Source organism: Henckelia pumila, chromosome 3, assembly GCF_033568475.1.
Source record: "Henckelia pumila isolate YLH828 chromosome 3, ASM3356847v2, whole genome shotgun sequence".
Lineage (NCBI taxonomy): Eukaryota > Viridiplantae > Streptophyta > Magnoliopsida > Lamiales > Gesneriaceae > Henckelia > Henckelia pumila.
The window spans coordinates 15,604,954-15,618,197 of record NC_133122.1 but is presented as its reverse complement, the minus strand read 5'-3'; the positions used below and the strand labels follow the sequence as shown (position 1 = coordinate 15,618,197).

The window sequence follows — 13,244 nt, the reverse complement described above, 5'->3', positions numbered from 1 at the left end:
CGTGGAAACCAACGTACGTGGTGGTGACGAATCACCTCTTAAATTGGCAGTAAACTGCCCTTCAATAGTTCACATATGGGGACGAATCCCCCTCAAATCTCAAATTGTCACACTACTTCAACTTCCAACATAAAATATTTTATTTTGCTCAACCTTAAACATTAAATCATGCATAAAATTATTTCATGAATGCATGTACTTAAATAAAATGTGTGTCCTTCATATATATTTAATTTAATTTCATACTAACATATAAATATTAAAAATAACTTCCATGCATAAAAATAATTAAATATATATTTAGGACACATGCAATTTCTCATGGGTTGTACTGAACTGCTGGCTCTAACACTCAAGCCCGTTTTTCTTAAATTCTGGCCTATTAACACTGAAACTGGCCCATTAATATTCTTAAGCCCATTAACACATTTCTAAGCCCAATAAATCAATTAAAGCCCAATTAATTTTCTTAAGCCCATTAAATAATTAATCTGGCCCAATGGGCCCAAAAGCCCAAAGACTGGCCCAATAATTTTCATGGGCCCTAAAGCCCATAAAAATTATTGGACTCACTTAATTAAATTAATTAAGCCCAAGTAATTATTTAAATGTGGCCCATTCATTAATTAAATCTAATAGCCCAAATAAAAACCCATTAACTTATTAATTCACTTAAAATTAAAATACCCGAGCTCGGCCCACCTAACCCGGACCCGGACCACATGACCCGACCCAAGACCTACCAGACCCGACCCAGGCCCCAACCCAACCCGGGAACCCACCCTAACCCGAAACCCGTAACCCCCCCTCTCAGCAGCTCTCGATCGCGGAATGGCTGCTGCCGGCCTGCTCCGGCCGCCCCTGGCCGGAGCCCGCCGCCCAGACGTAGCCCACGTCTGGGCGGTCCAAACCTGACCCTAGCCCTGACCCCATGCTGCTCCAAGCACCGAACCCGAAGCCACTTCCACAGAACCCTAATCTGCAACAACAAGGAGCCCGATCGAACCACTGTGGTTTCCTGGGCTCGTTTGGCTCGAACCACTCGAGCCATTCGAGTCCAGGAAACCCCCACACTCCCTCTGAACCTAGACCAGCAGCCTAGGCGCAACCATGGAGGAAAAATATGAACATGAACCATGAAAACATCAAAGAACCGTGCGTCTTCAACCTAGATCAAATTGTTTTCTGAAAAACTTTGAAATTTCGATGCCTACACAATGCACAAACTTTAATATCTGATAGGTACGAAAATAGGGAAGAAAAATCATGCCTTTCACCGAAATTGAAGAGAAAAACGTGTAGGCGACAAGTCCGGGACGACGGAACGATGATTTAACTTGAAAACCTCAAGAACCGAGGCTATGGAGGCTACCTTGAAGGCTGCTGGAACGTGAGAGTGGCTGAAGAAGATGGGGCGGGGTGTCGGCTGTGTGAGAGTGATCGGGTGAGGGGTTTTGGGTAGATTAGGTTTAGGTTTTATTTTAATTAAAATATAGGATAATTAAATATAAATAAAAGTTTTAAATATAAAATATACAACTTAAAACTCCAAATAAAAATTTAAAATCTGATAACTTAAATAAATCTCGAAATATAAATTTTAGGGAATTTTAAAGATACTAAAAAGTCAATATTTTGACTTATTTTGAATAAAACGGGCTCCTAAAATTATATAAAATTAAATACTAAAAATTTTGAGGAAATGAAACTTAAAATAATATTTTTGGGCTCTTAAAAGGCTCATGAAATAAATTTGATAGAAAGTTGTCATCTCGTCCGTCCACGGTCCCGTCAACGCGATAAAATAATTAAAATACTAAAAATCCTAAAAATCACTAATTATGGGTTAAATGCTTAAAAATAAATTAAATCATGCACAAATAATTCACATAATTATTTAACCCATAAATCTAAAATTTAAATAATTAAATTCCCTAATTATGCATGCAGATTTACGTATTTAAAAATACCGGGTGTTACACAAGCATTTTCATATTCAACGGTCAAGATCTTGATCCGTGTAGAATCAATCCAACGGTTGTGATTTAGATCTGAAAACACACATTCAACGGTCAAGATCTTGATCCGTGTAGAATCAATCCAACGGTTGTGATTTAGATCTGAAAACACACATTCAATGGTTAGGATCTTGATCCGTGTAGAATCAATCCAACGATTGTGATTTAGATCTGAAAACACACATTCAATGGTTAGGATCTTGATCCGTGTAGAATCAATCCAACGGTTGTGCTTTAGATTTGAAAACACACATTCAACGGTTAGGATCTTGATCCATGTAGAATCAATCCTACGGTTATGATTTAGATCTGAAAAAACACATTCAAAGGTTAGGATCTTGATCCGTGTAGAATCAATCCAACGGTTGTGATTTAGATCTCTCCAACGGTTACATTCTTCACAACTATTATATAATGTGATGTAATCATATTATTTTCTCACACCACTCATTTCACATTCTCATTATACATAAAATGAATTCTCAATCCGAATTACAATTATCTTCCACTAGCTCATCTTCGTTGTCGGACAAAGAAGATGAAACACAAAATGAGTGGTTGAATGCTGTTGAGAGTTTTACAAATAAAAGAAAAGCAGTCTTAGATGTGATAACTCAAGAGCAAGAGTTGGTTGCTGCGCACATCATTCAAAATGATCAAGAAGCCACACACAAAGGTTCGATTCCAGGTCATGTAGTCATCCATCGTGATCGAGAAGTCACCAATCGTAATTTATTCAACGATTACTTTGCTGAAATTCCAAGATATAATGAAACAATGTTACGAAGACGATTTCGAATGTCTCGAAACTTGTTCATTCGTATCATAAATGAGGTAAAGAATCATGATTCTTATTTCATTCAACGAGCTGATGGTGTGGGGCGGCTCGGTCTATCAACTCTGCAAAAAACAACAGCCGCTTTGCGCATGCTAGCATATGTTTTACCCGCGGATGCTACTGATGAATATATCAAAATTGGAGAATCTACTGCAATTGTGTGTATGCAACGGTTTTGTCGTGCTATAGTGGAAGTTTTTGCAGAACGATATTTAAGATCACCTACTTCTGATGATGTTGCCTGACTACTCTACATAGGTGAACAACGAGGATTCCCAGGAATGTTGGGAAGTCTCGACTGTATGCACTGGAAGTGGAAAAATTTCCCAACGGCTTGGGCAGGCCAATATACAGGTCGTAGTGGTTCTCCGACAATCATTTTAGAAGCAGTAGCTGATTACAATCTTTGGATGTGACATGCATATTTTGGAATGCCCGGAAAAAATAATGATATAAATGTGTTGGAGTCGTCTGGTTTATTCTCCAAACTTGCACAAGGTATTGCTCCTACTGCTTATTACAAAGTTGGAGGAAAATAATATGATATGGGATATTACTTAGCTGATAGTATTTATCCAAAATGGTCAACGATTGTGCAAAGCATTTGTGGGGACCTCGGGTTGCTAATCTTGTTTTAGGGAAGCTAATGATTAATTAAACAATTAATCAAACAATTAAAGAATAATAAACCAAGAGCAGAATTTTTTTTTTTTTTTTAAATTTCAGAGCCTCGCTCGATCGGGCAAAGCCAGCCGATCGAGCGAGCAATTAAATCATTCTCTGGGTTCTGCACACTTTTGGTCTCGCTCGATCGGTCAAAACCTACCGATCGAGCGAGCCCAAAATGCTCGATTTTTTTCCTTCAATTTCAGGGCCTCGCTCGATTGGTGAACTTCACCCGATCGAGCGGGCACCATTTCCAGAAAACATCAGAAGACATTTTCTGCTGTCAAGCTTTGAACAATGGCATGAATCAACCAACAAAATTTGAGTCTAAACATATTATAAATTCTGAGAACATGCATACATTCATATATCAAGTTCCTATCATCAAATCATGCATGTATTACATCAAATGAATAGCTTAAAAGATATGAAACTACAAGCTATTCAACATAGCACAAACAACTTCAAGTCTTAAGTTCTTGCTATGTTTGATGCTATCACTATATCAAGCTTTAACTTATAAACCCGAGTCCACACTTGCTACTTCTCTCTCCCGAGCTATCAATGTTGTCTCAACAAAGCTCCTGCCCCACTTGTTGCAATGCACACATACAAAACAAAGCAACAGCCGGATAAACTCCGGTGAGAAATCATTCTCAGTATAATCGACATATAAATGCGTTAAATAAATTCATACTAAACATATCAACTCAAGAATAGAGTAAAAATAACGCATATATCGACTCAACTTCAAATCAAGACTCAATTTATATAGCGCGCTTATCTCAAGAATTGATTCTTATCACTTCATTGCCATCAAGATTCGTAACCGATCTTGACATGGATATCCATCTATCGTAGCCATTTCGGGCTAGAAAATAAGGTTAACCGCAACCTTGGCATAGAATCAATTCAATATACAATCATATCAAAAGCAATAAAGATCCACTACCTGTGATGGATCGACAATAACATAAGTTCTACCTCAAGAACAAATACTTAAACAAGTATGTGGTTTGTTCGGGATAACTCAAGAATAGTCGTTCTTGAGTTTCACAATCCCTGACTCGCGATGTCGTCATTATACCTTTCATTCTCGATTGACGATGTTCCACATCTGGATAGGAAGTACCAAAACTCATAGCAAATCTGCTCATTCAATCATAATCAATCTTCAATCACATTCACTTCAATCTTGATCACTTCTTCTTTGGTTTCAAGTTGAGGTTCTTGAGTCAATAGTCTCCTATTAAACTCTGAAACATATCATCAAAACATGTATATAAAACATCATTCTATTCAATCATTTCAGAATCGAATCAAATTCATCAATATAGATTCAATCAACATCATTTCAAACTTCAACTTCTTCTTATTCGATATAACTCGGAGTCTTGAATCGTTAGCCTTCGAAACTCAACTGAAATCGAGAAATAAAAATGCCATAACATTCATAACATCTAAACAACTATCTCAACTCAGTTATAGGCTATCAAAACGAAGTCAAAACATCAACCGGTGGCGTAGCGATTAAAAATCGGGAACCGACTCGGTATCGAATTCATTTCTAATCAACTCAATAATTCGTATCACTTATATCAGCTGAATTCATCATTCAATTCATCCTATCAGCAAGTATAATCACATGTTAACAAGTCAAAAACATGCTGAAATCATGACAAGTTCGTTTCTTAATTCATTTCCAATCCGACTGCGATATCGAACGACATACGAACTCAAAAACACAAACATCAAGTCATAATCTGATCTCCGCCATATTTCGTTCTTCAAAAAATGCCTAGAGAACAAAATACTTACATCAAATCGAAGGCCTCGTCGCAAGAATTCCAGAATATCTTTCGGAATCGAAATCGGACGAGCGGATCAAAAGTTATCGACGTTTGAAAAATCCAATTCCAAAGAAAATAAAGAGGATCTCGGCTCTGCTTCAGGATTTCCGACTTCAATATATAACATACACGTATTCAGTTTGAATAATATAACTTAAAGTTGGATATGTATTCAAATAATTTTAATTTAGTCCCTCAAGTCTTCATTAATTGCAATTCAGTCCTCGGCCTTCGTTTTAATTCAATTTCAATCCAAAATAATTTAAGAATATTAGAATTAAAATCAAAACTCTAAATATTCCCAAATTAAATATACTTGGATTAAAATAAATTAAATTTGAATTAATTAAATAATCTCGATCGTTTGCACTTTAGCTCTTGCAACTTCGATATTTTCAAATCAGTCCCTGATCCGGTTGTATCCTCCAAATTAATCTTCATTAATTCCCGAAACATGGAATATAATCTTAAATCCCATAAATATTCAAATCGAATATTTATTCTATTAATTTAAGAATTTTCGGAATTTAATTCGCAAAATCCGTAAATTCTCAAATTAAATATTTTCGGCTCGAAAATTAAATCTATCATTTTCATAAATTCTCAAATCAATATTAGCCCATAATATGGAATTTAATTCTCAAATCCCATAATTAATAATTTAATATTTTCTGGCCTTACAATTCCTCCCCTATAAGAAATGATTTCGTCCTCGAAATCGTATTCATCCAGAATATCAAATCTAATTGACTGAATGATTATCTGAAGTGATTCTCACTTCAATCATCCACTCTGAATTTCGTATCTCACTTCATCTTTCAATCTCTTGTCAGATTATTACTTCAAATCTGCTTCTATTCTCTTGTAATCTGTATCTATTCAGTTGTACTTTAAGTCATTGAATCTGAGTTGTTTCTTTCTTCAATCAAGGATTTGTCGAATAATCGACTTAACTCAGAATCTCGTCAATATCTATCTCATCTGAATAAAGTACATACGAAGAATCTACTGATACTTCTTTCACTTAGATACTGAACTTATCCAGCTGAAAAGAATACATTCGTTCAATGAAATCATCAAGTCTGTCTGACATTTCATTCAGTGAAATTCATCCTTTGAGACGACTTGATTCTTTCTCTATATCATTCTATACAGAGTATAGAACATAAATCAAGTCTACACTGTTATTCAGTCCATCGCTTCAAGATTAGTATTCAACTTCACATTCTGAATCTGTAAAACAACTCTGCTCTGTTTCATTTCTGAATTGAATGATGTTTGAAGAATACTTTTCTGCTTAACTATTCAGTTTCAGCTTCAAAAGTTATATTTATCATTCAATACTAATTCTGTTTCTTCTTCTCTGTTTTCATTCCATACAGATTCATATTCATCATCCTTGTGTTCTTCAAATCAAATCTGATCTGCTGACAACAAATCATGTCTGATCTGATATCATTTACTTCAATAGTATCATTTCAACACAAAGAAAATCGGATTTTCTTTCATCATATCATCATAACATTATCTCAAAATCGATACATTAGCTGTTACAGGAATTATAATCATCAAGTGGCAATACATCAAGACAAGTAATACCGAATCAGGTATTAAAGTTCTGAGATTATTCTCAACATCTGGAAAATCGACTCAGATAATCCATCAATCGAAAAATGGTATAATACAATCACATATAACCAACTCTCAGAACATTAGTCAATCAATTAATGCCACATTCTGTCGAATAAATCTAAAGTCTTAATTCTGAAAATAGATTTTAATCATTCCTGTAATTTCATCATTTCTCTTTCTTCTTCACAGATCTGAATCGATAGCTGTTATTCACATTTCATACAGTATATTCCACAAATCTGATTAGTCTATTCGGATTATTTCGTAATCAGAGTTTATGTTGTATTCACAGATTTTAACGTATTCAGAACTGTTGATAATCGGTATCATATCAAATAAAATTTCATTCTCGAAATTCAATTCATCTTTTCTGATTATTCTTCCAATTCAAGGATAACATGTTGTACTTTTACCTCAAAACGTACTCAATGTCTTCGGATCATCTGTATTACAATGTAATAGTAAACCCAATGTTTCAATTTGAAACATTATTTCTTGGCTTACTGTTCGTCTTACAACGAATCTAATCACAATTCAGTGAGTTGATCATACAGACAAATTATTGTATCCAGTAATTTCCATCAATCTGTTCATAACTACCACCTGTTTACATCATCTATACTGTTTCATCATGGTAGTTTTGCAAAATATTCTTTCAAATCACAATCTCGTAACAATTCTGGAGTTTCTAAACTATCACTGAACTATTATAATCAATCGATCGAATGCCTGTTTCATTCTTCATTTCTATTTCTCAATTGAATTCTAATAACTTGATCTCATCTCAATGTGCTTTAATCCTTTAAAATCAATTCTCACTTAATTTGGATTACAGCAATTCTGACTGTTTTAGTATCTATCGCGATACTTCAAGCACATAAATTCAAAAGATCAATCAATCACGCATTCATCACTTCTCTTCATTCTATTTCCCAAATCTCAATTGGAAATTCTATCAGTTACGAGTCCAAAAATATTATAATATACTGAATGTATACATCAACCAATCAGTAACTCTTGAAATTCATAATCAGAGAAATTCACTTAAGTCAAGATCATCCACAGAACAATAATATGAATGACAATATGCTAAGTGAAAACAACTCACTAGCATCTCAACTCAAGACGAGTAGATCAAACCATACTCTATAAAATAAAATAAGAGTCAATCAAAATTGATTGAGGTCGGTACTAAAACCTCGAAATCAATATCAAGAATTTCAAAAATCATGATTTATGATGTAATAACTTTAGTAAAATCAAATAAAAGACTCATATGTAACTGATTTTCATATCATCATCTATTTTGTAAACCTCAAAAGCAGTATTCAATTCATAAACTCATCAATTCTCTGATAAATTTCAGTTCACAACTTAAACTAAAGTCAAGAATCTTACTGAAATATATCTCTGCAATCTCTACTCATCGGCATATCTTTCAATTCTGGTTTAGATCATGAACATATCTAGTGCATTGAATATATTTATTTCAGAATATTTCTGTAATCAAACATCATATAGAAAACCGAAATCACAGAATCTTAATTCGAGATTCTATATCATCATATTCAATTGCACATTATGTTCTTACTGATCTAATTTAATCGCTTTTTATCATCAATTCTTCTTCTAATCTGTATTCGATTATTGCATCATCATCTATCATGCAACATAAACAGATATTTCAATACGAACAAAATCATCTTCTGTTTCAGTTCATCGAAACAATAGTTCCATTCTTCAGTTCAATTCACACAATCTCTTTTCTGATACAGAGGTGATCATATAATAAGCTTTCAGCTATCATGAATCTATTGCACCAATAATAGACAGGTCAAAACAAAATAAATCTGTTACCTGACATTTCATTCTCAAGTGCAATTTCATTCTGATTCTCTGTATACTTCTAGAATAGAAATTGTAGCTAAATATGTGTTTTTCTCACACACCGTAGCATCTTTACAATTTCAGTCCTTTTGCTTCATCATTCAGCTTCAGTTCTATTAAACAAGACTATGTCTTTCATAACATACTTCATTCATCAACATTTATTCAGACATATTCTTCGAATTCAAGCCATAATTAAACAACTCAATCTTGAGCTTCTGATCATTTACAATTCAAAAAATTATAATAGGCTTGAAATCTAACAAGAAATTCTTCAATACTCAAAATATTCAGCTTCTAAAAGGTATATGTTTTTTTTTCCTTCTCATCATTTCTATCTGTTGTAGCAAAGAACTATAAACAAAAATCATGTTCTAAGCACTTACCAACAAATTAATATACCTCTGTTCTTTCATCATTTCTTCATCAAAATTCATCAGCTGATTGCTAGGTTTCGAAGTTGGTAGACAGTCAATCTGATACATCAGTCATCGGTATCTTCCAGATATCTGAACTTCAGTTTTTCGAAACAACTTCTACCTGCAAGACATCTATTCATTCGCTGATATTCTGTTCTGTACAATCAGAGATATTTCATTCAACTGAGCAATAATACAGTTCTATTCAATCTGACCATACAATTCTGTTCAATCTGGCCATACTATACTGTCAGTCTGGGGTGCTTACGTCACCCAAAGAACACTGTTCTCTTCGATTCTGGGTGCTTACATCACCCGGGGAAATTCTTATAATAACATCGATAAGAATTTAAAAATTTACAAATCAGTAAATTAATCAATTCAATTTCAAAGGTAGATCAAGAGTACATGCAATTTATTAAATCATCGAATCAAATACTGCATAATCATGCAATACTATAAATGCATATGACTCACTCTACCCCGCTCAGCTTCTATCTCAGTCCAGAACCTACGCTTTGATACCACCTGTTGTGGGGACCTCGGGTTGCTAATCTTGTTTAAGGGCAGCTAATGATTAATTAAACAATTAATCAAACAATTAAAGAATAATAAATCAAGAGTAGATTTTTTTTTTTTAAATCTTAAAGCCTCGCTCGATCGGCTTCTGCACACTTTTGGACTCGCTCGATCGGTCAAAACCTACCGATCGAGCGAGCCCAAAATGCACGATTTTCTGCCTTCAATTTCAGGGCCTCGCTCGATCGGTGAACTTTACCCGATCGAGCGGGAACCATATCCAGAAAACATCAGAAGACATTTTCTGCTGTCAAGCTTTGAACAATGGCATGAATCAACCAACAAAATTCGAGTCTAAACATATTATAAATTCTGAGAACATGCATACATTCATATATCAAGTTCCTATCATCAAATCATGCATGTATTACATCAAATGAATAGCTTAAAAGATATAAAACTACAAGCTATTCAACATAGCATAAACAACTTCAAGTCTTAAGTTCTTGCTATGTTTGATGCTATCACTATATCAAGCTTTAACTTATAAACCCGAGTCCACACTTGCTACTTCTCTGTCCCGAGCTATCAATGTCGTCTAAACAAAGCTCCTGCCCCACCTGTTGCAATGCACACATACAAAATAAAGCAACAGCCGGATAAACTCCGGTGAGAAATCATTCTCAGTATAATCGACATATAAATGCGTTAAATAAATTCATATCAACTCTAAACATATCAACTCAATAATAGAGTAAAAATAACGCATATATCGACTCAACTTCAAATCAAGACTCAATTTATATAGCGCGCTTATCTCAAGAATTGATTCTTATCACTTCATTGCCATCAAGATTTGTAACCGATCTTGACATGGATATCCATCTATCGTAGCCATTCCGGGCTAGAAAATAAGGTTAACCGCAACCTTGGCATATAATCAATTCAATATACAATCATATCAAATGCAATAAAGATCCACTACCTGTGATGGATCGACAATAACATAAGTTTTACCTCAAGAACAAATACTTAAACAAGTATGTGGTTTGTTCGGGATAACTCAAGAATAGTCGTTCTTGAGTTTCACAGTCCCTGACTCGCGATGTCGTCATTATACCTTTCATTCTTGAGTTGACGATATTACACATCTGGATAGAAAGTACCACAACTCATAGCAAATCTGCTCATTCAATCATAATCAATCTTCAATAACATTCACTTCAATCTTGATCACTTCTTCTTTGGTTTCAATTTGAGGTTCTTCAGTCAATAGTCTCCTATTAAACTCTGAAATATATCATCAAAACATGTATATCAAACCTCATTCTATTCAATCATTTCAGAATCGAATCAAAATCATCAATATAGATTCAATCAACATCATTTCAAACTTAAACTTCTTCTTATTCGATATAACTCGGAGTCTTGAATCGTTAGCCTTCGAAACTCAACTGAAATCGAGAAATAAAAATGCCATAACATTCATAACATCTAAACAACTATCTCAACTCAGTTATAGGCTATCAAAACGAAGTCAAAACATCAACCGGCGGCATAGCGATTAAAAATCGGGAACCGACTCGGTATCGAATTCATTTCTAATCAACTCAATAATTCGTATCACTTATATCAGCTGAATTCATCATTCAATTCATCCTATCAGCAGCTATAATCACATGTTAACAAGTCAAAAACATGCTGAAACCATGACAAGTTCTTTTCTTAATTCATTTCCAATCCGACTGCGATATCGAACGACATACGAACTCAAAAACACAAACATCAAGTCATAATCTGATCTCTGCCATATTTCGTTCTTCGAAACATGACGAGAGAACAAAATACTTACATCAAATCGAAGGCCTCGTCGCAAGGATTCCAGAACATCTTTCGGAATCGAAGTCGGACAAGCGGATCAAAAGTTATCGACGTTTTAAAAATCCAATTCCAAAGAAAATAAAGAGGATCTCGGCTCTACTTCAGGATTTCCGACTTCAATATATAACATACACGTATTCAGTTTGAATAATATAACTTAAAGTTGGATATGTATTCAAATAATTTTAATTTAGTCCCTCAAGTCTTCATTAATTGCAATTCAGTCCTCGGCCTTCGTTTTAATTCAATTTCAATCCAAAATAATTTAAGAATATTAGATTAAAATCAAAACTCTAAATATTCCCAAATTAAATATACTTGGATTAAAATAAATTAAATTTGAATTAATTAAATAATCTCGACCGTTTGCACTTTAGCCCTTGCAACTTCGATATTTTCAAATCAGTCCCTGATCCGGTTGTATCCTCCAAATTAATCTTCATTAATTCCCGAAACATGGAATATAATCTTAAATCCCATAAATATTCAAATCGAATATTTATTCTATTAATTTAAGAATTTTCGGAATTTAATTCGCAAAATCCGTAAATTCTCAAATTAAATATTTTCGGCTCAAAAATTAAATCTATCATTTCCATAATTCTCAAATCAATATTAGCCCATAATATGGAATTTAATTCTCAAATCCCATAATTAATAATTTAATATTTTCGGGCCTTACAACATTCATGATCCACGCGGACAAAAAAAGAAATATTTCTCAATGAAGCAAGAATCCTGCAGAAAAGACGTTGAACGTGCATTTGGAGTCCTTCAATCACGATTTGCTATCGTGGCGTCACCAGCACGTGGTTGGAAGAAACGTCATTTACATGACATAATAACATCATGTATCATAATGAACAACATGATTATCGAAGATGAACGCGATCTCAGTGCACCCATTCAAGATGCGCGAGAAACACATGCTCCAGAAGTCGAAATTATTGTCGATGAGAATATGAAGTTTCAAGAATTTCTCAATCGATATAAAAAAAATAAAAGACAAAGATGCTCACTACGCACCGCGGAATGCTTTAATTGAGCATTTGTGGGATGAATATAGTAGTTCAAATGTTTGAAGTTGTACTAACGGTCTAAGCATTTATGTTTAAAATTATATTTTGTATTATGTTTGTGATTTGTATGTGTTATGTTTGATGTTGTATCCGTTTTGTATTCGTCTTATTTTTGAAGTTGTATCCATTCTGTGGTTGTCTTATGTTTGAAGTCGTACACATATTTATCAATTTTAATAATTATCATATATTAATTTGTATTATCAATACATTAATTTATATAATAATAATTAAACCATAAACTTTAAATTTAATATTTATATGTATTAACAATAAAATATTTTTTAATTAATTAAAATATTATTTATATAATATGTAAAAATATTTATTAACGATAAAATATTTTTTTATAATCACAAAATTAATTATATAGTTTGTAAAAATATGTTGAATAAAATTAATTAATATATATATGAAATAAAAGGAATATTTCGAGAATATTCCTTTTGGTGTAA

At 33.6% G+C, this 13,244-nt stretch overlaps 1 pseudogene; it reads left to right on the top strand.

The window, feature by feature from the left end:
- The first annotated feature begins 2,492 nt into the window (after positions 1-2,492).
- LOC140888132 (uncharacterized) lies at positions 2,493-12,755 on the top strand (annotated as a pseudogene).
- The last annotated feature ends 489 nt before the right edge of the window (positions 12,756-13,244 follow it).